At 39.3% G+C, this 27,791-nt stretch overlaps 1 protein-coding gene across 1 annotated transcript in view; it reads left to right on the top strand.

Annotated features, from left to right (window-relative positions):
- Positions 1-27,791, top strand: part of LOC119414719 (RNA-binding Raly-like protein) — a 68,137-nt gene that overhangs the window by 469 nt on the left and 39,877 nt on the right. The gene's annotated exons all lie outside the window — the stretch shown is intronic.

Here is a 27,791-nt window from a genome sequence, read left to right as displayed (position 1 = left end):
GTTCACCAAATCCAACCTGACCGGACCTTGGATGTAATAAGTAAAAGTATAATGATAAAAGTTAGTTGTAAGAAAGCAATTAACCTGGCTGATATTGTTATTCACTTTAATTTGCACGAGTCTTGGAGTTTTGTTTTCTAAAACATTAGTTGGTTCTAGCTAGGTGAGCTAACAGAGGTTAGCGCCAGCTAGCACCAACTCAAGTTGTCATTATCACTTAATTAACGCTCAGAGTTTGAGTTGTTTTAAATTAATAGTTTTTAGTAGTTCATATTCCACAAATTAGGGATTTTAAGCAAAGTATTAGGTAAAAAAACTCAAAGGAATTTGTTGCAAAGTCACGAAGACTGGACTAAATAATTTATACAGCACTAAACTTAATCTACCCAATATTTTTGTTACATGTGACTTTAACTTAAAAATTTGTAAGCAAAATTTGTGTTAGTTTACCTAAGAAAAGAGCAGAAGTAACTAAAAGTTTGTCAAACGGTAAACTTGTCTAACGATAATTATTCCTGCCAGCTGTGTTGTTTTTCTCTTCTCTTTTGTGTTTTCACAAATTCACTCCAATTAAACTCCTTTCCAAGACACTTGTTTGACGTCGAATGTGATCCATCCATCCATCCATCCATCATCTAAGCACAGGCTGCAGTGCCATAAATGTAAAAAAAAATCTGTACATTTTTGCTGTAACCAAAAATTGTGTAAAAGTGAATCCACAACAACACTATGCTGTGATCCCGGTAGCTAAAATAGCATATACATTTCCTAATCTACCTTTAAATAAAAGTAGTCTTACAAGTATGTCTTCAGAAGATATTATCCTTTTACTTTCCTTTAGAATTTACCATTTTTCTCTGCCAATTGCCAGAGTGCCTGGAAATCCCTCCATATAATGTCTGGTGTGATTGCCATTTTTAAATGCAAAGCTGGATGTCCTGATGACATCATTCCACACCAATAAAGTCAAGTTCTTTAATCAGCACTCTTGTAAACACGACTACCATGTTGCCAGGCCAGGCGAAAAATGACCAAACTACATATAATTTTGAATCTTTTGAGACAAAGATTTTGAAAATAATAACTCGATATAAAAAGAATCTGCATTGTGGCACATTTTCCCATCTCAGATCACATATTTGTTCACTTGCACAGACTACAACTAGCCTAATGTAGATCAATCAACTGTATTCTTTGTTTACATTGAGTGCAGATCTGTATTTCAGATCTGCATATCAACAAATCTGGAAATCAACCAGTGTAAACTCTTTCAAACCACACCATTTGATACAATTCAGGAGAATCATCTATATGTATTTGATATCGTTTAAAATGGCTACTGGGATCCCCTTCTTAAAATCTTCGGTCGAAAGTTTTGTTTTCGTTTCAGTCAGGCTCCGGAGAGAGATGTGTGCAGCCAGGGATATGTGACAGCTTCTCCTGCCTTCAGACTGTGCAGGTCAGAGAACAGGTTGGGGGGGAGTGAAGCATGAAATATGCTGCTACACAAACATCACTTATCTCTCTCTGGGGGTGAAGAGGAGGGGAGGAAGCAGAAGCTCAGGAATGGGAGAGGGAAGGAATGAAGTCCGGCTCATAATCTGTCACTGTCCAGTTGATGCACGTCCTCGTGGGCCGAGATGATCACTGACTCCCTTGAGCAGATGCTTTAAATCCGCACACCACGGAGTCTGTCCAATAAAATACAGCCGAGAATCATTCTGCAGGTCAGAGAACAGATTCAGAGAGCAGCTTTCGTCTCGTCTCTTTTATGTCCCTGCGTGTGGGAGATAAGCAACGAGGCAAATCTGATGAAGGACTCAGGCGAGTAGAAAGAAAGCGTATGTAGGTGTTTTGCACACATGCAACAGATCTGTTACGTTACACACCAGGAAACACCCTCTGCTCCTTAGTATAATTAATATTATCTCCCAAAAGAGGCGACAAAGTTTTGTCTGTATTTGTCTGAGATAAATATGTTATGAACCACTGGACGAAATTGAGTCTGAGGAAGATACAACACATTTTGGTGTCAACCCAATTTGAGATGGCCGCTGCAGCCAACTGACAATAAAAACACAAAAATAAGTATAACTCAATCAATTTTATGATTATTGAGCTAATGCGTGGCATGGTAGAAGTTAAGCATTGCCTCCAAAACATTGAGCTTTGTTTAAAAGCTTGACACTGTGTCTAGTAGAGAAAAATATCTTAAAAGATGAAACTCAGAAAGTAACCATTTGTATATACAGTGTACAGTATCTAAAACTGATTACCTTTTTATTATGGATTTATACGCCATAAACACCAAAATGTCTTCTTGCTGATGTGATTGAGTGATGAAAGTTGCGTCTTTTTGTTCTTCTTCCCTCAAGAACTGGTTCTGTTCACAATTTGCTGGCAGAACTTTTTTCTCTCAGGGAATCCGCCAATATTGTGTGATTGGTCAGAACTCCATGGCTGTGTTCATGCAGAAGAGTGGCCAATGCTTCCTTTTTTTTTAGCTTCAACTGCACCGCTGAGGAGCAGCTGGCCAAGGCTGTTGGAAATTCAGCCATCTTTACTGCATTTACAGCAAAATTTATACTCGTTGTAGGAGATTAGACTTTTTTTGTGCCCAGAGGAGACGTTGTGGAGACACATGGTGGAGACTCTTTGTGGCTGTGCTGTCGTGGAGGACAATGTAGAAATATGTTCCCGCACCGTCTGTTGGAAAAGATGTGTCTCTTTGTGACAAGTTTACAAACTATAGGGCTTTTCCTTGGTTTACAACAGAAAACCAGATATTCCTCCTTCAACACCTACATCATCAACAGAAAATAAATATCCACTTTGAGGACCGTGCCGTTGTTGTTTCTGTTTGCGCATGACGTGTGCTGCAGTGGGAAGGCGTTCTCGCTGCAGTTTCTCTATGAGTATAAAGTGTGCTCTTGAACAACTGCGTCAGGGAGAACAGATGTCTTACGTCTTGCCAAATATGTAAGAGCCTTTAGAGTCTAACCAATTCAAGATGGCCGCAACAGGCAAACTCAGCAAACACAAAAATGGATACAACTCAGTCCATTTAGATACTAATCTACAATTTGGTAGTAGCTGAGAGTTATGCACAGCACATACTCCAGACACTGACGGGTCGCACAAGATATAATATCTCATGAGATGGAAATATTGTTTTCAAGGTTCAGTATTTTCAGAACAGTTTAACTTGTCAGAAGATGATCCTGGTTGAAAACCTGTCCTGGAGGGCGACATGCACTTCTTCTAAGAATGCAAGGCCTAATTTAGATCCTGTACTCAGACCTTTATGAGAGTTGAGGGACGCACTCTTCAGGACGGACCTGTGTGTTTATTATGTGCCTGTAGTCGTGCACCTGATCCTCTCAGTTCGCCTCGCAGCATCGGTATCTCTGCTGCTCTTTTATTCTCCGTTCAAAGAGATGGGAGGTTGATTTCAGCACCGGGGCCAGCTGCCAGCACTTCATTACTCCAGCAGCTGGAGAGAGCTGAAAGTCTGGAGTGGTTATAGTCACTAACCCCGTGCCCTCGTCCACCGTGCACGTTTTACGTCTTCCTAGCAGCCATCCATTCACGAAGCCAGGAATGAGGTTTCACCCCAGATAAGAAACAGAAAGATTACGCTGCTTCGGATTGGGGTTCAAACGAGGTTTTAAAATGCTGGGAAGAAAAATAAAATCCTCAATTTACATTTTATTAAAAGATGAAATATCTTTGAGTTAAATTGTGAGAATATATGTCCTCCCTTGGTGTGAAACACCAATCAACGCCGGTCAAAATCATACAAGAGCAAAAAGAACACACACGGCAAAGTGTTAGAGATATATCATGAATAAATATTAAACTTTGCAATCCTTAAAGGAATACATTTCATCTGCTGCTTCACAGGCTACAGAGATTTAGGCTAAAATCTTCTCATCCTGAGACATGATGGAGTTTGTTTTGGCCAAAGCTTATATGTTCTGAATGACTCTTATAACCATTTTTGTGTTTGCTAACAGGCCTGAGCTGTGATCTTAAATTTAAATGACTCCAAAGGTTAATCAGTTATAGAGGCACAACAAATGATTATTTCTTAAAACCTTTATTAAAAGCCGTCTAGTGGTTCTACTTATTTTGCTAACAGACAAACAGGGTTGAAAAAAAAATGGTGCTTTAAGGAAAAATTTATCACAATGAGTAGCAATGTGTTTTAAATGACTCAGCTTCTACACCAAAGTTTAGGTCAATATCTGTCAAACTGATTAAATTATGGACAATCTGTTCAGTGGTTCATGAAATATTTTGCTAACAAACGCATGAACACAGACACAAGCAAACATCATGATTTACCTTTTATTTATTGTTGTATAAAGGCCTTTACCAAAAATGTGATAAAATACAGTAAAACCTTGAATTAAAGGATTATTTTAGGAATATTTGGATTCTTTTGCGAAGGACAAAAGCAGTGGTGGAAAAAAACTGTTTTAAAATGAAAGTGGAAACTTTCTTTTTTGCTCTGAGGAGAAAAAACAAATTCTCATTTGAATTTTAACAATAAGTTCAATTTGTTTCGACTCGCTAAGCAAAAAGAGAAAAGAGCTGTGGCAATTCTTCTGAGGAGATTAAAGAAAGAAAAAGTTGCTTAAAAACATAATCACCTAATATTGAAATTTGTCAGCTGTAGAATCATTTTTCGAGTATTTGATGGCCTTTAAGTTTGACTCCCTGAAGTCATCCAGAACTTTCCACTGCAAGTTAAATTATATGAATATGAAACAAACTGGTGTCTAAACTCTGGGCCAGTATTACTGATAAAACCTTGGCAGTCGATCAAAAGGCAGAACAGATTGTTTATTCTCATTTCTCTTCTCTTTCATGCCAATAAACAAAATAATATGCCCCACAAAATACAACCTAAACAGTTTTAAAGTATTTAATTTCTCATTGTGATGAACGAGCACAACCTGTAGGAGGGTCATGTTTGGCTCACTGGGGGGGCTGAAACAAGCGATAATGGGCTTTTTTGAGCAACTATTGAGAAACTTCGAATAAGGAGGAGTGAAACTGTTGTACTTAACATGCATATAATGTACTATAATATGTACTAATGTACTATAATATACTTAACATGTTGTACTTAACATGAATAACATGTTAGTTTCCTTTCTTATTGTTTAGTCCCCAACAGACGTAGCAATTTTTCCTATTTGAGTCATTTTTTTTTCAAGCTTTTAGCTGTATGAAAATATATATTTTTATTCATAAAATACACACTGAGGACCTGTACAAATGGCTTTATTGTCTTGGGTTTTAGGTTTACATCTGTTAGAGTCAAACATTCCCAACACCTATTACAGATGAATGTATTTGGTTTGGGTTCAAAAGTACCATAAAGCAGTGCTCAGACTGAACTGTGGATCAATCTATTTGGGCGATGTGTGAATTATAATGTTGTCACCCACGGTCAAAGGCTAAAGTTTTGTTTTTGCCTTTTTTTGTAATTGCGTGGGTTTGTTTGTCTAGGTTTAGCAAAATATCTCATGAATCACTGGATGGGTTTTAATGAATTTTCTGTCGCTACAGCTTCATCTGAGAATTGCGCCGCTTGGGGTGGCTGCTTGTTGGAGTAGCTCTGCGGCATTCATGCTGAGATTTTGCTTTTGGAAACTTTAATTCCTCTTTTTCTGGACGTTAAACCACCTTTTTTGGATGATTGTTTCCTCTGGTATCGGATGCTGTGCAGCTGGAAGGATTTTTACTGAAACTTTTTTACTTTTGGACATTTGTTGTTATGCATAACTATAACAAGAAGGTGTTTTTTTAACAACTGATTAACATCTCAAAAGCTCCAATAATATCTCAACTACAGCCCCAAATGTCAAATGAGTTGAAAAAGGAGGCGCCATAGATGCATTCTCATCTCCCTGCTGGCTGTGCTCGAGTGCCTCAACCACTGAGATTCTGGAACTGGCAGGAAACATTGCTCATGACATCAAGGACTGGGATCATCCCCTGACACCTGCAGCTGGCTGTCCGCAGTGACGAGGAGCTAGGCAGGCTGCTGGGAGGAGTGGCCATTGCTCAGGAAGGAGTTCTTCCCGGGGTTCGGGTGATCCTGAAGCCCGGGTGAACCGAGAGGCCAGCCAAGCCTGGGTGGATAGATCGGACAGCATCTGCTGCCATTTTCTTCAGATCCACTGTGGGACGGACCTTTACAAGTGATCCTTCCTGCCTCCAGGCATCAGTATCTATAACATCACTTAATGAAATGAGGATAATGAGTTACACAACATTTAATTTCCCTTTGGGATTAAGAAAGTATTTTTGAATTGAATTGAATTGAATGTACTGCAATTCAGCCAATACAAACATGTTAATAACTGGTAATTTACAGAAACTGAGCTAAAATTAACATACAATAATTTACAACAACCAAAATTGCTACAACTCTAACCTTTCTCATGATAAGTGTCAGAATCTGTGTATTTTGTTGTACATTTTTGGTTTAGTTTTCGGTTTTATGTTCCTGTGGGTCCTTGTTTTGTTTCAGTTTTTGTTCAGCCAATCTCCTGAAGTCCATATATTTTCAGACAGCCTGCCACACCCATCTACACCTGCTCCCTGTTTCACCTGTCACAGCTGCAGCCACTTCCCTCATCAGCCCCAGTGCTTTTAGTTCCTCTGCTTCACCTCACTCCCCAGTTGATCATTATTGATTCCTGTGCCACAGCCAGTCTTCCCTTTGCTTCTTTGTGCCTCGTTTTACTGCTCCTTGTGTTGTGTAAGTTTTACTGTCATGTCAGCATTTTGTTTTTTAAATTAAGTTTTTTGTTGGTTTTTGAGCTCCTCTCATCAGTCTGCACTCTCAGGTCTAACCAACCTCAAAACCACGAGATGATTTTAGTTTAAAACTTCCTTCAAGGACATTATTGTCATGTTGAATGGGATGACTTTTGTTCATATTTAACAGTCAAAGAAGGCAGGTTTTGTTGTACTGAAGCAGTAATAAGATATTATAAAGCAACAAAATAATGTTAAATAAATCCAACTTAACTTTCTGTATTTTGTTTTTGACAATATAAAGATTGTCCCCTGGTGGTTTCCATATTTGAGAAGTTTGGGCTTATTTTTAGACTTGCTGTACAATTTTTACAAAATCTAATTAATCGGTGAGAACAAAACTTTAATAACTTTTTAAAATTTAAACAACCAAGTTCAGTGGAACGTGGTGACATCTAACATTCAATTTTTTATGATGGTGCACATAAATTGTACAAAGGATTCTTATAAACTCACAAAGCTTCAAAACAAACAAACACCTTGAGCTTTACAAATTGAATGTATGTAGTGTGTTTAATGTGTTTGTTTTCCATTGGGAGGTCATAAAATCTTTGTGAACAAATATAGAAGCTTGGAAGCCAGTGGACCATTTGGAGAAAAATAAAAAAACACGCCTGCTTGCCTTGGAGTTTTTGTTCTTTTTTTATTGGCTTCATTTTACTGGGTGTGGATTTGCATGAAAATGAATAATATTTAGTGTTTGTGTCACAGCTTTTATCCACCCTGCTGTCGCTGTGCCTCCAAAATCTGTTTTGTACTTTAAACCAAGAACATCGTGGGTCTGTAATATGCAACAGCATGTGGGCCGGGGCCCATTTTCCCATCTAAGATGCAAATTGTTCCTGAAATTAAATTACAATCAGCTCTTAGTCGCGTTCCCCACACAGCCAGCTCAGCCTTCGGGCAGATTTTTGCCGGCGTTCGATCATTCCTTTTGGCAAGCTTCACCTCTGACCTTTCAAGCTTCAAATCAGAGATGCGACGTCTAAGTCTGCAGCCTGCTGGTGCCACGAAGCAAATTTATTTAGTTATCGGCTAATTAATCACAACGCCAACGACCCAGTTACTTTAGAGTGGTGAAGCAGAAGCTATATTTGGCAGTCACACAAAAGGGGAATTAGGGAAATGAAGAAATACGTCCGCGCCAAGAGATATGAGAAAGCACGCCGCGAGTTCCCTCGAGCAAACCTGTGGAATGCCCCACTGCCACGGCAGGTGGAGTCTTCTTTTTCTGCCTCATTCCCTACAACGATGCAAAGACATGGGAGTAATCCTTTATTTCAAGTGTTTTCCTCAGTGTAAAAGCAGCGGGGAAATCTTCAAAAGAATCAGAAATATAACTTTTACGAATGCTCAGAAGGCAACAGGGTGATGCAAAAGGAGAAGCCAGACACATAAAAACAAAATGTTACTCCTGAAAGCCCTTCTTCGACGAAACAAAGACACTGCACAAAGAGCCGAGCCGCCACAAAACACACAAACTGACCTCAAGCTTTGGGTTTCAGTGAGAGCCCTTTGATTTCACAGATAATCAGCCCTTCTATTATTGTTGGACGCGAGATAAAACGTCTTCCAGAGATATGACTTCATCCCATTTCACCCTGTGTGTGTATGTGTGCGTGGGTCACGTTGGTGTTTTATCTCCGGGGCTTTAGGTTCCTCCAATCCGATTATGGCGCAGCCAGTTTTTGGCGAGTGATCGTCTGCCCTCAGTCTTCATGCTTCAGAGGAGCCTCCATAATTTTTTCCCAGCAGGGGGGTTGGGTGAGGTGGACGGGGGATGAAAGTGATGGAAATAGGAGTGTATTCTCCACACAGAACCTTTGTGTTGCTTTATGTGTGTGGGTAAAAAAAGCTGCTTCATTAAATGTATGAAAAATATAGAAATGATAACAGGATGACAGAGCGGTAATTTAAAAGCAAAAGGACGGCGTGGCAGTAATAATTTATAGGCTACCTACCGCATCATGTACGCCTGTGGTTTCCAATCTTTGATATTCTGCTCTGAGGCCCGGTTTTAAGCTCCTTGAAGATGATTGGCGTTGAAATTGTCTTTTTTTTTTTTTTGAAGCTGACTTCAAACTCGTCTCCTTTTATGCCACTCTCTTCGTCCTTTTCCTTCTTCAGTTCCCACTCAGACAGGTATTACAGAAGGTGATGGGAAGTGAGAACTGACAGACAAAGAAAGAATAGCCTCGATGGTCATTGTTCCTGGTTAGGATCCGCAGTGAACTCCTGTACACAGTAAACAGCTGCTCCAGAGCTGAGAGGCAGGTTGCTCATTATATTCATGTTTCTCTGTTTCCTCTGCTGATGGTCTGTTATTACTGTACACGTCCTGCAGGAGTGATTACATTCCTCTGGGTCGGGAGCAGAATAGCCCTGCAAGGACTCCTATTCATTAAGCTGCTAATTGCTAATTGGGGTCTTTGACTGATTCAGCAATAGCTGCGGCTGTTTGGGGTATTAGTTGAGTAATTTATGGTTGGGAAAAATGAATAAGGGTAAGAAAGTGCCATTACAAAGGCCATTGGTGGCATTATAATTACGCAGCCACCTTCTGCTATCTCTTTTTATGGTCTGAGTTTCATTATTTGCCCACGTTCAATTCTTTATGTTCTGCAATCATGTTTAATTCATCCCTGTTGCATTTTCACTCTGCCCTCCATGTTCTAAATTCATCTTTTTTCAATCAGGCTTATCATTTTGTGGCGTTTCTTCTTTTTGTGATAATGATGCTTCTCGTTTTTAACAGATGGTCAGGAAACTAGAATTTGTACTGCCAATGATAAAAGCTGACGCTACGTTTAAAGATGCACATTTATAAATCTTTATGCTTTTTATATACTCGTGGAATGAGGACAAATTAAGGTATCTGCAAGTCTGTAAACTTTTTCTTGACCCATCACTAACTTCTGATCTGTTCCAGATAATTTAACAAAACTTGATACACTTAAGCATCATCACTAGTTGGATTGTCATGTACACATTTCATCACCCCAGCTTCAAGGTCAAGGTCACAAATCAAGGTCAAATTAAGTAAGGTCTATGCTTGTCCAGACCATAACTTCTGATCCACTCAAGATAATTTAATGAAACTTGATACATGTATGCATCATCACTAGATGGATTGTCCTTTACACATTTCATCACCCAGCTTCAAGACTGAGGCCAAGAATATAAGATGTTACACAGGACTGTGATTGTCTGGGCTATGGCTTTAGATTGCTGTAATGCTGTATAATAATTTGTCGATGTATGGCATGTGGAACTGTTGGTGTTGGTAGTTTTCTAAAAGAGGACAACAAGACAACAAACTAACTTTTACCTGGATAAAAAGGCCAAAGAACCTTGTAAAAAAAGTTTTCACTTTAATATCTGTAAAATAACAAACAAAAACATAAATACTTGTTAATAGTCTGGCATTACTTAAAGGAATGCACATCACTCAACGTTCATGCCAGAGTTTTAGACTAAAAGCATCTTCAGCTGAGAAAAAAAACGAGTTTAAGTTGCTTTGGTCAAACCTTCTAAACGTTGTACACATCCTCTTGCAATATGGCAAGACATTGCTAGTCGTTTTAGCATTCAGAGAGTATGTGTTGGGTATAACTCTCAGCTACTACCATGCCAAAGTTGAGCTTTGTAGCTGTTGTTGCATTCAGGGACAACTGTAAATGTCTAACTTTTACCTGTGATATAAAAAAAAAATCTAAGAAGCACTAACAAGAAGTCATGTTTTCATGTCATCATGTCAAGGATCATGACACTACTAGCACAGCATTATTAGATTATTTCTCTCTTAAAAATAAAACATTTTAGCTGAAGAGTTTGGATTTCCTACTTTTGCAGTGCAGTGAATGCAGCATGATGGGAAGTTGAAGTTGTCTGGAGATGAAGAGGTAAAAGAAGACATTAGCCCGTCCCCAACTTCTTTCTTCATCTCCTGAATGGTTTGGACTCTGAAGTCACTGAAGAAGAAATCTGCAGCAGATCTTGCAGCAGATTTCGTGGTCGTCCGGTGGATTGACCACAAAATTTGACATTTAGAGTCACCATTGAGATGTGCCAGCAGAACTATGAACGTAGACAAAAAAATCAAGCAGAGTTGGCCTGTCCCAAAACAATTATTGTTTTCTGAATCTGGCTTCCCCTCTTGGCCTTGAATAAACCAACTATCTCAAATTTCTCCTGGAGGTTATATGAACAAGAAGCTCTGCTCTGCTCCCCCCCACTTGCTCCTTTCCCGATGACATCCGGGGACCTGTATCAGAACTGAGACAGCTGATAGACACTGTACCATCTCTTATCAGGACTATGGAACTTTCACACTGTGCCCCGGCTAGGACATAGTGCAAGATATGTTTTTTGTTGTTGTTTTTTTTACCTCCACTCCCCTCATGTTTCTCTTTTCCTTATCTACTTTTGTCTGTCTGAAGCAGGTCTCTCTTGTAAATGAGTCCTCGAGGCTCAATGGGAACTAACCTGTATAAATAAAGGTTGAAAAAAAAAAGAACTGGAAGGCTGAATCCAAAGTCTCATGTTCAGTCATGCTCTCCTAAATAACAACATTTCAGTTTTCCCACCCAGTTTTGTCTGATTCTTAAACCAGAAGAAGATGCAGCACAGTTTTAAAACTTAAAAACACTAATTTTATATTTCATCTCTGCAGCTGATGAGGCATCAGCTCAATTTGCTCTTTTTAAATAGGTATGAATACAATCGTCAGCACTAGTGACTTTTATTTTACAACCTTCAGCCTGCGATGGTGAGTGATAAGCATTTTTTCAAGAATGCCAGGCCTGTAAGTTGGTGCTGTATTTGGATTAGTGGGTTGTGCTCTCTGATACTGATGAATGTTTTATAGTTTTGTTTTTTGTTTGAGCCAGTTTTTACCTCAGATCTGCACATGGACCTGAACCTGAACCATTCAGGTCTGGTTTTCAAGAGATTTGTTCAAATTCTTTGAATTTCCTACTCTTTTGTTGTCTGGAGGCTAAATTCTTCATTCTTTTATTACAGTTAAATACAATTAATATTTTAGGTGGTAAAATATTTACACACTCTCTTTTACAAAATTCTGAGGACTTCACAAGTCTGCGTTTGAAACTCTCTTTTTATGTCTCATAATGTTTTCAGGACGTTTTGTTCTTCACTGTTTAAAAATTCAAAATGAGCAATTTACATATGAAAAAACACATTCAAAAAGATGTATTATTATCCAGTAGTGTTCTCAAAAAGTATAAAAATAAATTTTCCTTTTGACAAGTTAATCTCTGAAGAGGATTAAATTTCTAGTTTATCTGCCAAATGTTGCAGCACTTATTTCAATCATAATTGTCCCCTGCTGTTGAAAAGCAGAGGCGGGCAATAAAGTTTTTGTCCTTGTCTTTATATGTGAGCGTGAATCTCTCTGTTAGCAAAATTTCTCATTAACCTAAATATTTTCATGAAACGTTCAGGAAATAATCATTGGATTTACAACTGATTACCTTTGGGAGACAGTCCAAATCAAGATGGCTGCCACAGCTAATGAGCATCAGCAAACACACAAATGACTATAACTTCGTTGTTTTTACAGATGTAGAGCTAAAATTTTGTGTGGTAGTAGCTGATAGTTATCCACAACATGCACTTTCACATTTCTTCATATTACACAAGTTTGTGTTAATTTATTATACGTCAATTTCAAGGTTTGATCAAAACAGCTAAACACAAAATGAGCTTAGTCTAAAACTGGCATGAAAGACACTGGTTAATGCATATTTCTCCAAGGAGTCCTTGAATTTTTCTTTAATAAAATACAAAGTAGTAACATTTATTCAAATCATGTTTTAAAATACAAGCAGCTCTTCGGTTTGTTCCTGGTTTTTGTCCACATCGGACAAATTGGAAAGAACAAACACACGTGAAATTGGAAATTCCCTCTCTCCATCCATCTGTTGTGAGCTTTATAACTTAAAAAATAAGTGGGGCGCCGACTTCCATTTTAGTGTGTGGCTGCATCTTGGCCTAAGAAAGGTCAAGAAGGTCAAAAGTTGGGTTGCCACATCAAAATCCAAGAAGGCCACCACCATACATTTATGTAAACAGGCCCAATCATTTGCTCAATCTGTCAATTTCATTTGAGAAAATGATTGGGGTGGGATTCTGGTTTTTATTCTGGTTTTTATATTGCTTATAAGTAGATCCCACCTGATGTCTTGGTAGGGCTGATATTTTAGGCTGATATATGGGTTTGGGGACATTGATATCTGTGATAATTCTCCCATAATGTGCTGGTACAAACACTTCAAATTTTTACCCCTAAAATGCTGAGAATGAGCCGCGTCTACTTGCAAAAGACGTAACTGTACAATGTAGTCAGCAGAGGGAGAATACAGACTACTTTCAAGTCATGGCCACTTTCATCACAGCTGAAGCAGAAAGCAATACAGTTGTCCCTCATTCATTTATCGACAAGTGAAAAAACGCGAAGTAGGAATAGTAGTACAGTTAGTAAGTAGTAGTTTATTTTAGTATATATATATATATATATATATATATATATATATATATATATATATTTATTTCCATATTGGTCGGGCTTTACTTATAAGTACCATTTTTCTCAAATAATTGAGGTGGCCAAATATTAATCTATGATGGCCAAGGCCACCACTGGCCACTGCCTGGCTCCGCCACTGCACCTGGTGGTGGATAAAATGTCTTCCTTCGCTTGCCAAGACTTGTCACACTGCACCGCCTCAGACAAGCAAGAAAACCCCCCAAACTACTTCTCCTTCTTACACCATGTAACTCCTACACACTTGGATATCATGCAGCAAAAACATTAAGGTTCACTTGCATTCCCAGTTCATTTCCAGTCCAGAAAAACACACATTTTGAAAACTGCAAACTTTCAGCTCTTTAAGCAGGAGAAACATGAAACATACATTTGTATGAACTTCAATCGGTTTAAATCAATTTTTTTGTCATAGTGATTTTGTTGGTTGAAGAATTGATGCAAAATAAGAAACTGTTTTATTTTAGATCCAGAATTTTGTCCCGTAAACTGACTTTTTTCTTCCCTTCTGCACAATAAGTCGACACGTAGGTTTTCGTCTATAAAGACGCACATGAGCAGTCTGTTTGTTGTTGGCGGCAGCTGAAGTTTGTTGTCTCTGTTCGTCACTGAAGCTAAAATGCTGCAGTGCAACGTCTCAGCAGTGGAGAGTGTGCGGCCTGAATGCATCCTTCACTGTATCTGTCAGCGTGTTTGAGCAGCTCTCGCCTGATTTTTCTTCTTCTTCTTTTCATACAAGCACTCCAGTCAGTGAGGAGAGATCAGAGCGAGAGACAGGAAGTGCTAAAATGATTACTTTCACCGGTTCCTCGCATCTTTATCTCCCAAGGATTCAGCCTCTGACAGTCAATGTGAGGAGAACCAAAGCGAATCACGAATCACTTAAACTTGGAACCGTTGCAGCACAGAAGGACGCTGTAGACTAGTCAAAGAAAGAAAACCATCACTGTCAGGAGCTCACGGCACTGTCTTAAAAAATAAATTTTATTAGATTATTAGATTATTATTATTATTTGATGGATGGATATTAGAGATAAAATGAAATGCAGACGAAGACGAGAAATCACTGATCCACGGGAGCATGAAGACAATTTTTAGCTATAAAATATATGTCTTTATACTGTTGGCAAAATCCTACCCTACCCTCATCTATGGTCTCGAGCTTTGGGTTGTGACCGAAAGAATGAGATCTCGGATACAAGCGGCCGAAATGAGTTTTCTCCGCAGGGTGTCTGGGCTCTCCCTTAGAGACAGGGTGAGAAGCTCGATCATCCGGGAGGGACTCAGAGTAGAGCCGCTGCTTCTCCACGTCGAGAGGAGCCAGGTGAGGTGGCTCGGGCATCTGTTTAGGATGCCTCCTAGACGCCTCCCTGGTGAGGTGTTCCGGACACGTCCCACCGGAAGGAGGCCCAGAGGAAGACCCAGGACACGCTGGAGAGACTATATTTCTCGGCTGGCCTGGGAACACCTCGGGATTTCTCCAGAAGAGCTGGCCCAAGTGGCTGGGGAGAGGGAAGTCTGGGCCTCCCTACTTAGGCTGCTACCCCCACGACCCGACCCCGGATAAGCGGAAGAAAATGGATGGATGGATGTTAGCAAAATATCCCCTGACCCAGAGGACAGATTTGATCAAACTTTCTGATAGTAACCACTGGATGTACTTTTACAACTGATTACCCTTTGGTGTCAACCCAAATCAAGATGGCGGCAGCAGCCAACTGTCCTTATCAAACACAGACATGCTGATACCTGGGTCAAAAATACAGTTGTTGAGATAAAGTTTGGTGTGGTAGTAGTTGAAGGTCATCCCCAACACGTACTCTGAGTACATGTTTATTGTATCAATGTTGATTGAAACTGTCAGGAAATAATCGTTGAACACCGAAATGTGTATAACTCAGTGAATTTGACAGCAATCAAGCTAAAATTTTGTTTGGTAGTATCTGACAGTCATTCACAGCATGTATTTAAAGTGTGAACAGGTGATTTTATAATATTGCACAAAATTGCACATAACATTACTTTCAAGGTTGAACTAAAATAGCTAGGACTGCAAGATGCTATGTTCACACTGCAGGTCTTAATGCTCAATCCTGATTTTTTGCACAGATCCATTTGTTTTGCACGGTCGTTAATTTTATACATAAAAAAAAAAGCGACCTCTGTCGGATCCAGTGTAAACCATTTCCAGTTTCGAGGCGACCCATATGCACAGAAGAAAACGTGGCGTCACACGCAGCATGCCGAGTTTAGGGATGTAAATATGGATGTTTCACATGTTAGCATGTGTGATTCTGAATGCGAGGATCCGTGTTCCTTGGTGTGTCTCCCTCTTGTGGTCTGTCCTAGCTCCTACAGTTCCCACCTGTTTCTGAGTGTTTTGCCCCAGGTGTTTGTCATTGTCTGTCATTATCGTCCCTATATCCATTCATTCATTTATTCGACCTTTATTTATACAGGTTAATCTCATTGAGCCACGAGGACTCATTTACAAGCGAGAGCTGTTTAAGTCTGCGTCTCTGTGTTCTTTGTTGTCTGGGCATTATCATGTATGCGTCCTGTTTCTGCCTCCCTCCGTAAGTTCATGTGTTTGCTGCACATCAGCTTTTTTTTTTCTGTATTAAATATATATGTTATACTTTAAATCCTGAGTTCTCTGAGTCCTGACTGCACATGGGTTCTACCAGACATAAGAAACTTAACACTGAAGTTATCGTGAAACGATTAAATAATTATCTGACATGATTGTTTGGTCCAGTGTTTATATTTGAGCTTACCTCTTGACGGATACTTCGGCACTGCGTTGTATTTTTAGAATGGGAGTGATGTACTGCAGGTAAAATCTAACTGTAGAATCAATAACACCACGGTAGTATCAATATTATCCAACCAACACCAATGCATGTATCATATGTTGCTGTAGATTCTCAGTCATCCAGGACACGGGACTTTAAAAGAACAAAGACGAAGCAACTGGACGTTAGTTCTGTAGCCGAAGACATGCCGAGTCCCAAGATTTAAACCGCACTGGGAGGGTATCATTATATTATTACTTGGATCAATCCGCCTACCTTCACCTTATAGTGACATGAGTCAGATGAAATGCAACGTGATCGTTCAGACTGCAGCCGTTTTGAAAAACATCAGGTATGTATCTAATTCAGTACCACATATGAAAAAGAGCTGGGTCGGATTTGAAAAAATTGGATTTGCCATGTGCAGTCTGTCATAACAAAATCAGATTAGGGTCGCATAGGGGCAAAAAAAAAAAAAACCTTATTTGTGCCTCTTTTGCCTGCAGTGTGAACATTTAACTCTGGTGTGAAAGGCGGCGGGTGATATGCATTCCATGCTAAGACTAATATCTGCAACAATAATCATGCCTTTATAAATTCAGCCCCCTCTCCCCCCTGTCTTGACTAAAAGGCTGTTTTGAATGTTGTTTCTTTTTGAGGCTTTGAACGAGCCTCTGATGCCAGTTCTGCCTCTTCTTGTAAAGGCTTTGAGCTTCTTATAGACTCATGAATATTATAACAGAATCGTCTTTGAGGTCTGTTCTTTTCCCACGTTTGAATGAGCTACAAGATTATTTTCCTCTCATCATTTTTAATAAAACCATGTAAAGGAGGGTAATTGACAAGATAATCCTGGAGTGAAGATTCTGGAGCTGGAGAAGATGTAAACACCTGCGTACTTAGCGGGCCTCAAATTCTTCGTGGTTAGTTTGAGCTCCGCTGCAGCATCTTGTCAGTGCCTGCTCAGTTCTGTCAGCTGCTGAATGGATGTTTGGACGGTTTACAGACTTTGGAGACGACAAACCATTTGTTGAGCTCAAGTTCAGTGTCTTTGTGAGCAGCAATCACTTTAAATTCATGCTTGAAGGATGCATGTTTGCAATGTTGCATGCCAAAGTTTTAAACAGAGACCTTGCATAATTTATTAGCGCTTGGAGTGTGATGGATGGATGGATAGATCAGGCTGCAGGGCTAAAAATGTGGATAAATGTTAGTTTTTACCATAACTGAGGTTAAAATTGAGTCCATAAAGACACTACCTAGCTATCATGGTGACTTAAATAACATATATTCTTACTAATCTACATTTAAAACCAAGCTTTCTAACAGGTAAGTCTTCAGAAGTAGTATTTTAAATTCTAATCCTTTTATATTTCTTGAAAATTTATCATTTTTCTATGCCTGTTGCCATATCTATAGAAAATCCATTTAGGCTATATATTGTTTAGTGTTGTGAATCTTTGGGATTCCCCTTAAAAAAAAAGTATATGTATATATATATTGTAGATGAACATATGTATGATATATTCATAAATTAAACGGATTCTTTCATTTTTCTGGACTGGATAATATCGTGCATTGAATAATTAAAAATGTAACGTGAGACGTTAATTATCTTTGACCCATCAAAATGAACGTGGTCATTTATTTTCAGAATCAAAATTTTAACATCATACATTTACATTAATTGGCAAATTGAAAATAACAACATGGCTAATTTAGCAAGTTTTACAAGGAGGAAACAATACGGCGATTGTTTTCTCACTTCCAGCAGTACAACAGACATTAACCATACGGCGATGGTTGAAAAACTTCACAACAGACATTTCTGAAAAATATCTGGAATGATTTCTAGCAGATAGAAGAGTTTAAAGATTGAAGTTTAGAGGGAGGGAGATGGTGTGTGTGTGAGTGAAAAGGCACCCTCCATTCGACCCAGCTTTCCTTGGTACGCTCGGTAGTGAACTCGACTCATTACCTCTCTGACGATGAATCAGTGGAAGCGGAGCTCCAGTTAAGCTACCGGTCCAGCGTCTCCGTAGGATGGCAGAGAACCGTCTGGAGTGGTGGCGGGACTTCATCAACAACAGTTCACCTCACGAGTGGACTTCACATGAGTGGAGTCCTTCAGAAGTTCCACTCAGAGGTGGAAGATGTCATAATCCCCACAAGACTCGGAAGAGCTCTGGATCATGATGGACTTCTGTTCTCCCAAACGACTGGAGCTGCAAACTCTCCACCCGACTCCAACTGGGTTGAACTAGGAAGTACCGACATTTAAAGAGCTCTATTTCCGGTTCATTTGGGAGTTTCTGATTGGTCGATGGACCAAAACAGAGGTGTGTTTTGTGATGTAAGAGGTTATTGAAAGTCAAGGAAAAAGATTAAGATTGGTTAAGAACAGACAGAAGATATTATGAAGAACTCAGACTTCGTGGAGTCAATTCTCTAGTATCTTGCTGTAAAAGTTAAACATGACATTTCTTTTTCAGTAAACTTGCAGTTGACCGAAACTTGAACTTTGACCAACTTACACAACTTGCTCATTTCAAACAGACGATCAAGAAATTGAATCATTACTCTGTAACATATTCCAACTTGATTTCCACTTTGAATGAGGATTAAAAATCGTTATTACTGTTTCACAGTTGATTTAAAAATGAGTAGTTCACTTCAACATTTAAAAAATGGTTTGAACTAACACAATTTGATTATCAAACATTTGTAAAATAGTAATGATAATCGAAAGTAGTGTTCTTTCACTTGATTAATTCAAGAAAGAAAGTCTCAGGATGGGTCAACCTGTATTTCTGGATTCAAATCAATGAAATGACAGTTTCTGTCCCATAAGGTCCTTAAGGTCAGGATTTGACCTCAGGCCTAGTTCACTACAATATATATATATATATGTGAATGTATATATATATATATACTGTATATATATATATATATATGTATATATATGTGTATGGATATATATATGTATGTATATATATTTTGTGTGTTTGTATGTATGTATGTGTGTGTATATGTGTGTGTGTATATATGTGTGTGTGTGTGTGTGTGTGTGTGTGTGTGTGTATATATGTATGTGTGTGTGTGTATGTGTGTGTGTGTGTGTGTGTGTGTACAGTATATATGAAATTTCAGATGGCAACACTCCAGACCCATAAAAATGTGGAGAATTTGACAATAATAATTCAATATTGAAAAATTCCTCATTGTGACTCATGTTCCCAGCATGAGTCACAATTGACTGATTTATTTTCATGTTTTTTTGTTGGTTGTGAGTAATTTACAGATATGCTGGTGAAGTTCTCAGTCATCCAGGTTATAATAAATTCAAAAATGTCCCTAACGACCCTAACAATCCCCTATTGTGAACAGTGATAAGGCAATCTGCATATGTATTTAGCTTACCTCAGCTTTATAACTCGAACTCCACACTCTGTCCTTTTGAAATGAAAAAGCTCCTCGGATGAGAAGTGAAATGTCTTCTGTTACAAATAAAGTCCAGCTCAGCTGTTTTTGTTTTGAACTTTTTAAAATTTAATTTACAGATCCTCCTGATTACGTTGTTGTCCTTTTTTATAGGTTTGGTTGGATCTCAGGGGCTCTGCTCCAGGTCATTCATAAGGCTTTTATCATGTTGGGGCTCTTACAGTCACTTCTACTTTGTAGTTGAAATTAGTCAAAATAAAAATAAAGTTGTCTGTACAGTATGAGAGGCCGAGAATCAGGTGGCTGAGTGACAGCAGCTTGAAGAACTGGGTTCTGACATAAAGCTCATTGCTTAGCTGAAATATGACATTTGAGACCAATTTCCTTCATTAAGAATTAAATGAAGCTCAGTTTTGAGCTTAAAGTTCGAAACAAAATGTATTCTAATGTATTCTCAAGATTTTGTTTTTTCTCTAAAAAGAGTTTTCATTCACTTAAATATAGTTGACATCATGTTGAAGGTTCTTCCTTTAAGGTTTGAAGCTGCATTTAGAAATGAAAAGGGCCTTTTCAAAGCAGACATCAGACAAAAAACATTTATGCTCAAGGGTTTTCATGATGGTGAGGAGGCGGTGACTGAAGTGTTATTGGATTCTAAAAAGTCTGGACGTTGGAAGTTGTGTATTTTGTAATGCTATGACTCACAGGAAGGTTTCATTGTTGCTCACTGGTTCTGAAAGGTGAACAGGCAAGAGAGAGAGCTATAAAGGTGATGCTTTTAGTAAGAATTTACAAAATGAACTGATAATCACAACATCAAGAACCCATCAGCAGGCAGCCCGTTCATGCTACGATCCATTGGTACTCAGAAGTCAAAATTTCTGAGCTCCAAATCTGAAACAATTAACTGGAATGTCTCTAAAAGTCTTATTTTTGGCTTCAAAAGTTGAAGATTCCTTACCAGTTCCCTTCCTCAACATCCAATATGGCCGACTTGTGCATGAAGATATTATAGTTTAATATTTGTCAGTCTGAATCTCTGTTAATAAACAATGAACAAGTTGGTACAATGTTTAAATGGAGAAGAATGTGTTATTGGCTTGTGCTGCTAATGGTAGTTAGCTTGCTCACTGAGCACAACCATTGGCAAATACTGGATTTTCTGAGTTGCAACTGGAGCGGTTACTGGTACATGTTTTTTGACTCAACTTTGCTTTCAAGCTCCATTTCCTTCAGAAGCCACATACAGTAGTTTGTTAAATAAAATTAAGCATTATTATTTATTCCTCCTGCTGCCCCAGGAACAAACTAACTCTTGAGGTCTCCTTTTAATCCCATGTTGTAAAGTAACAATATAAAGTATAACAAGGGGATGAGTGTTTTTGTGACCCACAGTCTTTATTTATCAGGAGAAGATGACACTAAAAATAAGATCAAATCCATATGGCTACATTCACACTGCAGGTCTTAATGCTCTTTTTTGTTTTCAATTGGTCGTTCACATTATAATTTAAATGCAACCTCCGTCAGACTCCTGTGTGAAGCGTCCACGGCTCCGAAGCGAACTGCCGAAGACATGACATTACACGCAGCACACCGTGTTTATGGAAGGAGATATGGATGCTCCACATGTTAACATGAAGTTGTTATGCAATCAGAACGATTAAATTATAATCTGACACGACTGTTTGGTCCAGTGTTTACATTTTGCGTTGTCCAACTGAACGGGATTGGTATGATTATTATTAATACTCATATCGATACGCTTACCTCTTTAATGCAAAAGTCAGGTGAGATGTGACGTGAGCGCTTTGAAAACATCATATTTAAGTTAGTATCACATATGAGAAAGACCTGGGTCGGATTAGAAAAAAATCTGTGTTGCCACGTTCAAACCGTCTTTAAAAAATTTGATACGAGACGCATTTGGGCCACATTTGCCTGCAAGGTGAGCGACGTGTTGGGGACTAATTTAAATTATTACGACGATGTTTCCAGCATGTGTTCATCTGTTTTTTTTCTTTAACTTCATTGGTTAAAACCTTTAATTTGCTGCTCCTTTAAGTCATTTTACTGCAACGATTTCTCTGTTAAAGTACAAAGTGTAGATTTGTTTTTATAGATGTCTGCAGATTCATACAAGCACATGCAGCGATCACATATGTCTGCTGGGAAGAAGAAAAAGAAAAAAGAAACAAAATCAGCTTCATCTCTCGCTCCGCGCCTCACTGCATGCTGGAAAGTCAGTTAAAGTGGAGGCGCAGATTTTATTTTTATTTTTTTTACAAAATAAAAGATCTAACTGTGATGTGTCCACTGAGTGAACACGTCTGCATATCTTCATCACGACTATTAGATAAACAGATAGAGCATTGGAAGCCCTGGACGAGTGAAGGAGATTTTATGGTCATCCGTTGATTAAAGTCGATGAATTCAGTTTGAAACAAACGGCGCTACGAGAGGCTGTTCTGTCTGATCCAGTTCCTGGTCACTTTGGATCTGAGAGACAGAGATGGACACACTTTAAAACCCATCTCACCACAACTCTGATCTTAGCTCAGAGTGGTTATGAGAAGTGGGTACAAGTTACAATGCTGCTGTCGTAAAATGAAACTAATAAATAAATAAATAAAAACAACAGTAAATGCCAAACTTTCGAGCAAAGACGTGCAACGTGAAGAACTTGAAGTAAGTGCTGTGAATTAGTCTTGGCTAGTAACAAACCAAATTATAGCCTTAAATCTGTAAAACTGACTGAGTTGGAGCCGTTTTTGTGTTTTCTAAACTCTGCTGCTGTGGCCGTCTACAATCATTTACTATTTTCCTAAAGTTTTATTGGAATCTGTCCAGTGGTTCATGAGATATTTTGCTAACAGACAGAGTTAACTCCAAAAGTTATTGGCAAAGTTTAAAGAACAGACTCGGCGCGATCCTTTTACTCTCAGAGTAACTTGCTGGAGATGACTCTCAGCTACTACCACACCGAATTTCAGCTCAATATCTGAAAAACGAAGTTACAGCCACATCTGTGTTTGATAAGGTGGCTTAGCTATGGCGGCCATCATGACTGGGATTGAAAGATGTGTATCTATTTTTCACTCCCTGAGAATTTCATTAAATTCTATTTAGTGGGTCATGAGATATTTTGCTAACAGAGTGATCTCTTTAACCTGTTTGTTGGATCTCAGAAGGCTGCGCTACAATAAAAGATTAACTTGACTTTTAGAAAGATCACATTGACGTCTCCTGCGCTTCCACTCAACGCAACATTCATTATCTACAACGCCACCCACCCGATTAAAGCAGCCCTCTGTTTATTCGAGTTCGAAATATCTTCTTTCTTCTTCTGTTTGAAAAATGTTTGAAATAGTATAATGTTTATTTTATATATATTTCAGCTCTAAAACCAGAAAAGTCATATTTTCTCCAGTTCAGTCTATGCCAAACGTTCTCTCGCCTTCCTTTGGCGTCACATTTCCCCTCGCTGAGGCGGCACGGATCACGTCCACGAGTCACTTCAGGTTAGGCTCCAGGTTAAAAACACGTAACGGATCAGAGTCGGACCGGATCGACTGTTGGACTTTTGACTTGTAGCTCGTCACTTTGCTCCACTGCCCATTAAGGCAAGCTCCTGAAAACTTAATGACTGCGTTGCTGCCTTACAAGACGAGTTGCACAGTTAAATTATCTTCCCTTCTGGGCCTTGAAAGGGGAGATTTTTTTTTTAAATAGAGGCAAGGGAGGGATTTAGAGTGGATTATGTGTGGGTGGAGGTGAAGACGAGGCAGGAAGAGGAAAAACTGACGTGAATGGAGCCCGAGAGGAGACTGACTGCAGAGTGTGTGTTTAAGGTAAATCTGATTCTGTACGGTTGCTCCTTCATCTTAAGAAACAATATGGAGGTATATTTTTAGAAAACACTTTGCCATAATTTCTTCCATTCGCTCTTTTTTTCATTTACATCCTTTCTGTTCCAAAAGCTTCAGGAGAAATTTTAAAAAAGGAATTACAACATTCATACGAAACATAATCGCTGATTAAAACGCATTACTGAGCAGAGATTTCTGGACCGTTTTAGGCAATTACAGCAATTAAAATGTTCTCCAACCAGCTGCAGATAAAAAATAATTCAATATTAAAATTAAAGACTAGCATTCTTTGAAATAATGCGTTTTTCTTGCCACCTTGTAGATCATTTGCAATTTTTTATTACATTCTGCATAAGGTTCCTGTAATAGTAACCAAATATGTGCAACCAAATGTTTGTTTTTCCTGCCTTTAATTAAAGCTTTACACCACTGTGAAATCTGTGGAGTAAAAAAAGCAGCTCCTCCTGAAGTAGGTTGGCCTATTTTAGCATAAAACAATATCTGAAAGACCCAGAACCCACCTGAAACACCCCCAGACATCGGTTATCTCAGGATGAGACCGTGAAATGCTGCTGCTGCAGGTGTCTCTTCATAGACAACCAGAAATTGATTTTTTTTAGCATGAAAAATTCAGAACTTTGCATATTTTAGTAGAAATCCTTAAGATTTTCAGTATACAGAAATCAGATGAATGTTTTTAAGTAAGTATGGAAATTAACTGCTGGGCGGGCGTTTTCTACCAGGTCATCACTTTTAAAGTGATCGTAGGAGTTTGACTCTCTGGTGTTTTGTTTGATTCTCTGAGGGGGTGCTGCAGGAGTTTGGGGTGCTGGGGTCACTTCTAAAGGTTTTCCTGTTAGGTTAGATTAGGTTAGGTTTATTTGTCATGTGCAAAATCAACACAAGGTCAACAATGCAATGAAATGCTTAGGACGAGCAGAACCGTCTCCAGGTTTTCCTGCAGAACTGAACGTGTCCGTACTGCATGTGCAGGCAGATGGAGGATCTTGTTAGCAGCGTTAGCAGGTCCTGTCTGCAGCTTGATGATAATAACGACAGCAGCAGCTGCCTTCCAAGACAGTCTTCCAGAACTGGGTCCAGCAGACAGAGAACATCCAAGGTTTTCCCCACGGACCCGAACAGGTCCATAGAGTTTGGTTCATGCAGGCAGATTGAGGATCATGGACAGCCGCCATGACAGGCCAGAGCTTAGGCCCGAGGCTGGGGGGGGCAGGAACTGAACCACAATGGCATGATGGCAGGAAGCGACACACAAAACTTCACAAGTGTGTCACGGTCATACCCGTACCGTGGATGTGCATTGTAGGTGCAAAAAAAGTTAAAATAAAAACAAGAATAAAAAATGGTCGAGTTGAAGCAGAGCTCCCGTCAGTGCCATTCTGCAGCGCACGTGACGTCAGAGAGTCCTGTCCTGTCCTTGTATAACCAAAGTGAGTGTTGTGTCCACATCCTTGGCACAAAGTCGAGCTCGTTTCTGTTGTGGGTTGGACTCCACCTGCTCTATTCCTGGTCTCCAATCCTCATAGATGGGATCTCTAGATGGAACCGTGGAGAGGAAGGTCAGAACCTGAGGGTTTCTTCTGCTTTTTGAGGCTGATGTGCTTCTCTTGGCGTCTTCAGATCATGACCATCAGTGTGCAATGTCGGAGGTTCTGGCGTGGAGTCCACAACTGAGGCCTTGGTTCTCAAGCGGAGGAGTTCAAGATTTTGTGAGTCGTCCACATGTGAAAATCAAATCTCCTGATTTTTGGATCAGCCTACGGTTCATCTGCACTTGCCGAGGTGTGGCTCATGACCGGAAGAGTGAGATTACTTCCTCTGCAGAGGAGCTCCATCATACATGAGGAGCTCCGAGTAGAACCGATGCTCCTCCACACCAACAGGAATCAGCTGAGGTGGTTTGGACATCTGGTTAAGATGCCTCCTGCTTGCCTCCTTCTAGAGGGGTTCCTGGCACTGTGAGATGACCCTGTGGCAGACCCAGAACTTCCTGCAGACGGTATTTATTCTCTCTGGTCTGGGAACAATTTGGGATCTCTTAGGAGGAGCTGGAGGGTGTCGCTGAGGAGAGTAAAGTCTGATTTCCCTCCTGGACCTGTTGCCTCTTTGTTCTGAGCAGAAGACAGTGAATGGATACATAAATACAGGAAAAGATTTTAACTTTCGGTTGAATCGTTGGAACGTTTTCTTTGAGATAACAAATAAAGACTCCCTGCTGTTTTCACAGCTTCTCCTTTGAAAATCACAAAAGCCGTCTGGATTAGGAGTTGGGATTTTAGGGAAAAAAAAAAACTTCATTATAGAAGTTTCGTCACGCACACAGGTGAAGGAACAAACAAAGACTGAACTCATCACCAACAGGGAATTCCAAGAAGCAAAAACCTGAGAGTTTTTTTCTTTCATCTTTCACTGCCGGGTGCTCCTGGTGACGTCCGATGATCGTCTCGGGAGACAGCGTGGTCTTCAGAGGACGGGAACGAGCTCATGAAGGACAGCTGATGTTTAGAGACAGATTGCTTTTGGGCTCTTATGAGCTGATGTGTCCAAATCTCTTCTAACTCCTCTTTAGTGTCACATAATATGACAAGCTGACATGCAGGAAAACCCTGTCGGAGACATTTTACGATCACTGACAGACTTTACCCATCTGATGAAGACGTCGCAGACAGCAGCAGAATGTGCTCCGCTGGTGATGAAGCTGTAGTCAGACACATCACAGCAATGACACAGAAAATCAGGAAGCTCGTCGCAGGAGGAAAAATGTCCTAAAAAGTGCAGGTAATCTCATTAAAGGGTGTATTTTCACCCAGACCATGACGTTTATCTTTTCTAAAGTTACCCAGTGACTTCAACATGAGGCATGAAAAAGCATTAAATATGGAGTCAGGCCACGTCCTTGTGATGACACCTTGTTGGCTAAAGTCATAAAATAACATCATTCTGTCGCACCCAATCCTTTAATTTGTTATTTTCTCATTTTTTATAAAATATGACAGAACGAAACTCTGATCTTCTTTTTTTTTAAACCATAATTCTAACAAGTGATGGCATAAGGGGACCCACAAAAAGCTTATAATGTAAATAATGACATGAAACACCACACTACTTACATCTAGTATATGGTTTCTTGTATGAGATTTTGTTAATTTGGGTGAATTTATGTAAAATATGCTGTTAAATTATTGTTCTAATTGTTTAAAAGGAATTAAGTGTCAGGAGGGTTGTCTGCACAGTCATAATCATCTTTCTTCCTGAGTGTGTGGAGAGTGGGCGTTCCTGAGGCAACTCTACCATCTGTCAGCTGATTCACTACCATGAAATTTAAGGCTGAGCTGGGTCATCATTTTTCGTTGGATTGATAAAGTCACTCGGTGATAGATTTATACAACTGTATTCTTTTCTCGAGAAGTTAGATAGTTAATCTTGCTTACCTGTGTTCCAGAAAACCTTCTTTGAGTTCACGGGAATCCTCTTGGTCGCCTCCACGTCGCAGTCGTCTTTGCTCCGCCACCACTTGCTGCACAGTCTGTGTTGCCATCAGTGCCATCAGTACAAAGTTCTCACCTGCAGCCACACTCCACCTGGGTTCCCTACGAAACCACGGCAGTCCTTAGATTTTTAGATCAACTGTTTCTAAGCTTAGCTCGGAAACATTCTCGTTTACATACTCACTTCTGGTTCTGTCCTTCGCAGATCACTCCCCATACGATTCCCCCTGTTTCCTTCACAATAAAAGCGTCACTCTTACCATGTTTCTGGGTTTTATTTCAGCCTCAGTATAACCTTGGTTTGATCCTTTCAGTACTCATTAGACATAAAGTTATTGCAAGTTGCAAACGCAACACGAAAAACAAAGTAAAAATGAAGCAACCTTTTTAAAAAGATACAAAATATAAAACATGCAATTATACTCTAGTAAAAATGTCATTTGTGTTCTAATTATTATTATACAATATATGACAAAAAAAAGTTGTAGAAAAAAGTTTATTTACTTTATATAAACTATTTACCTTCACAAAATGATTCATATAAAAGAAAATCAAAATAAATGCTCACTTATCCTTTTTTTTTAATTATTATTATTATTATTGCCAAGTGATGCTTTTGCCTGTGTCTCAGTCATATAAATAATCATTGGATGTTCATCTACAACTCAATGACTTTTAGTGTCAATCTAATTAAAGATGGCTGCCACAGCCAACTGACGACTGAGTCAGTTTTACAGATATTTATATAAAATCTGATGTAGATCCCCTACACATA

Source organism: Nematolebias whitei, chromosome 9 (genome assembly GCF_014905685.2).
Source record: "Nematolebias whitei isolate Nwh7 chromosome 9, NemWhi1, whole genome shotgun sequence".
In the NCBI taxonomy this organism is placed as follows: Eukaryota; Metazoa; Chordata; class Actinopteri; order Cyprinodontiformes; family Rivulidae; genus Nematolebias; species Nematolebias whitei.
This window is presented reverse-complemented; position numbering and strand designations above follow the sequence as displayed.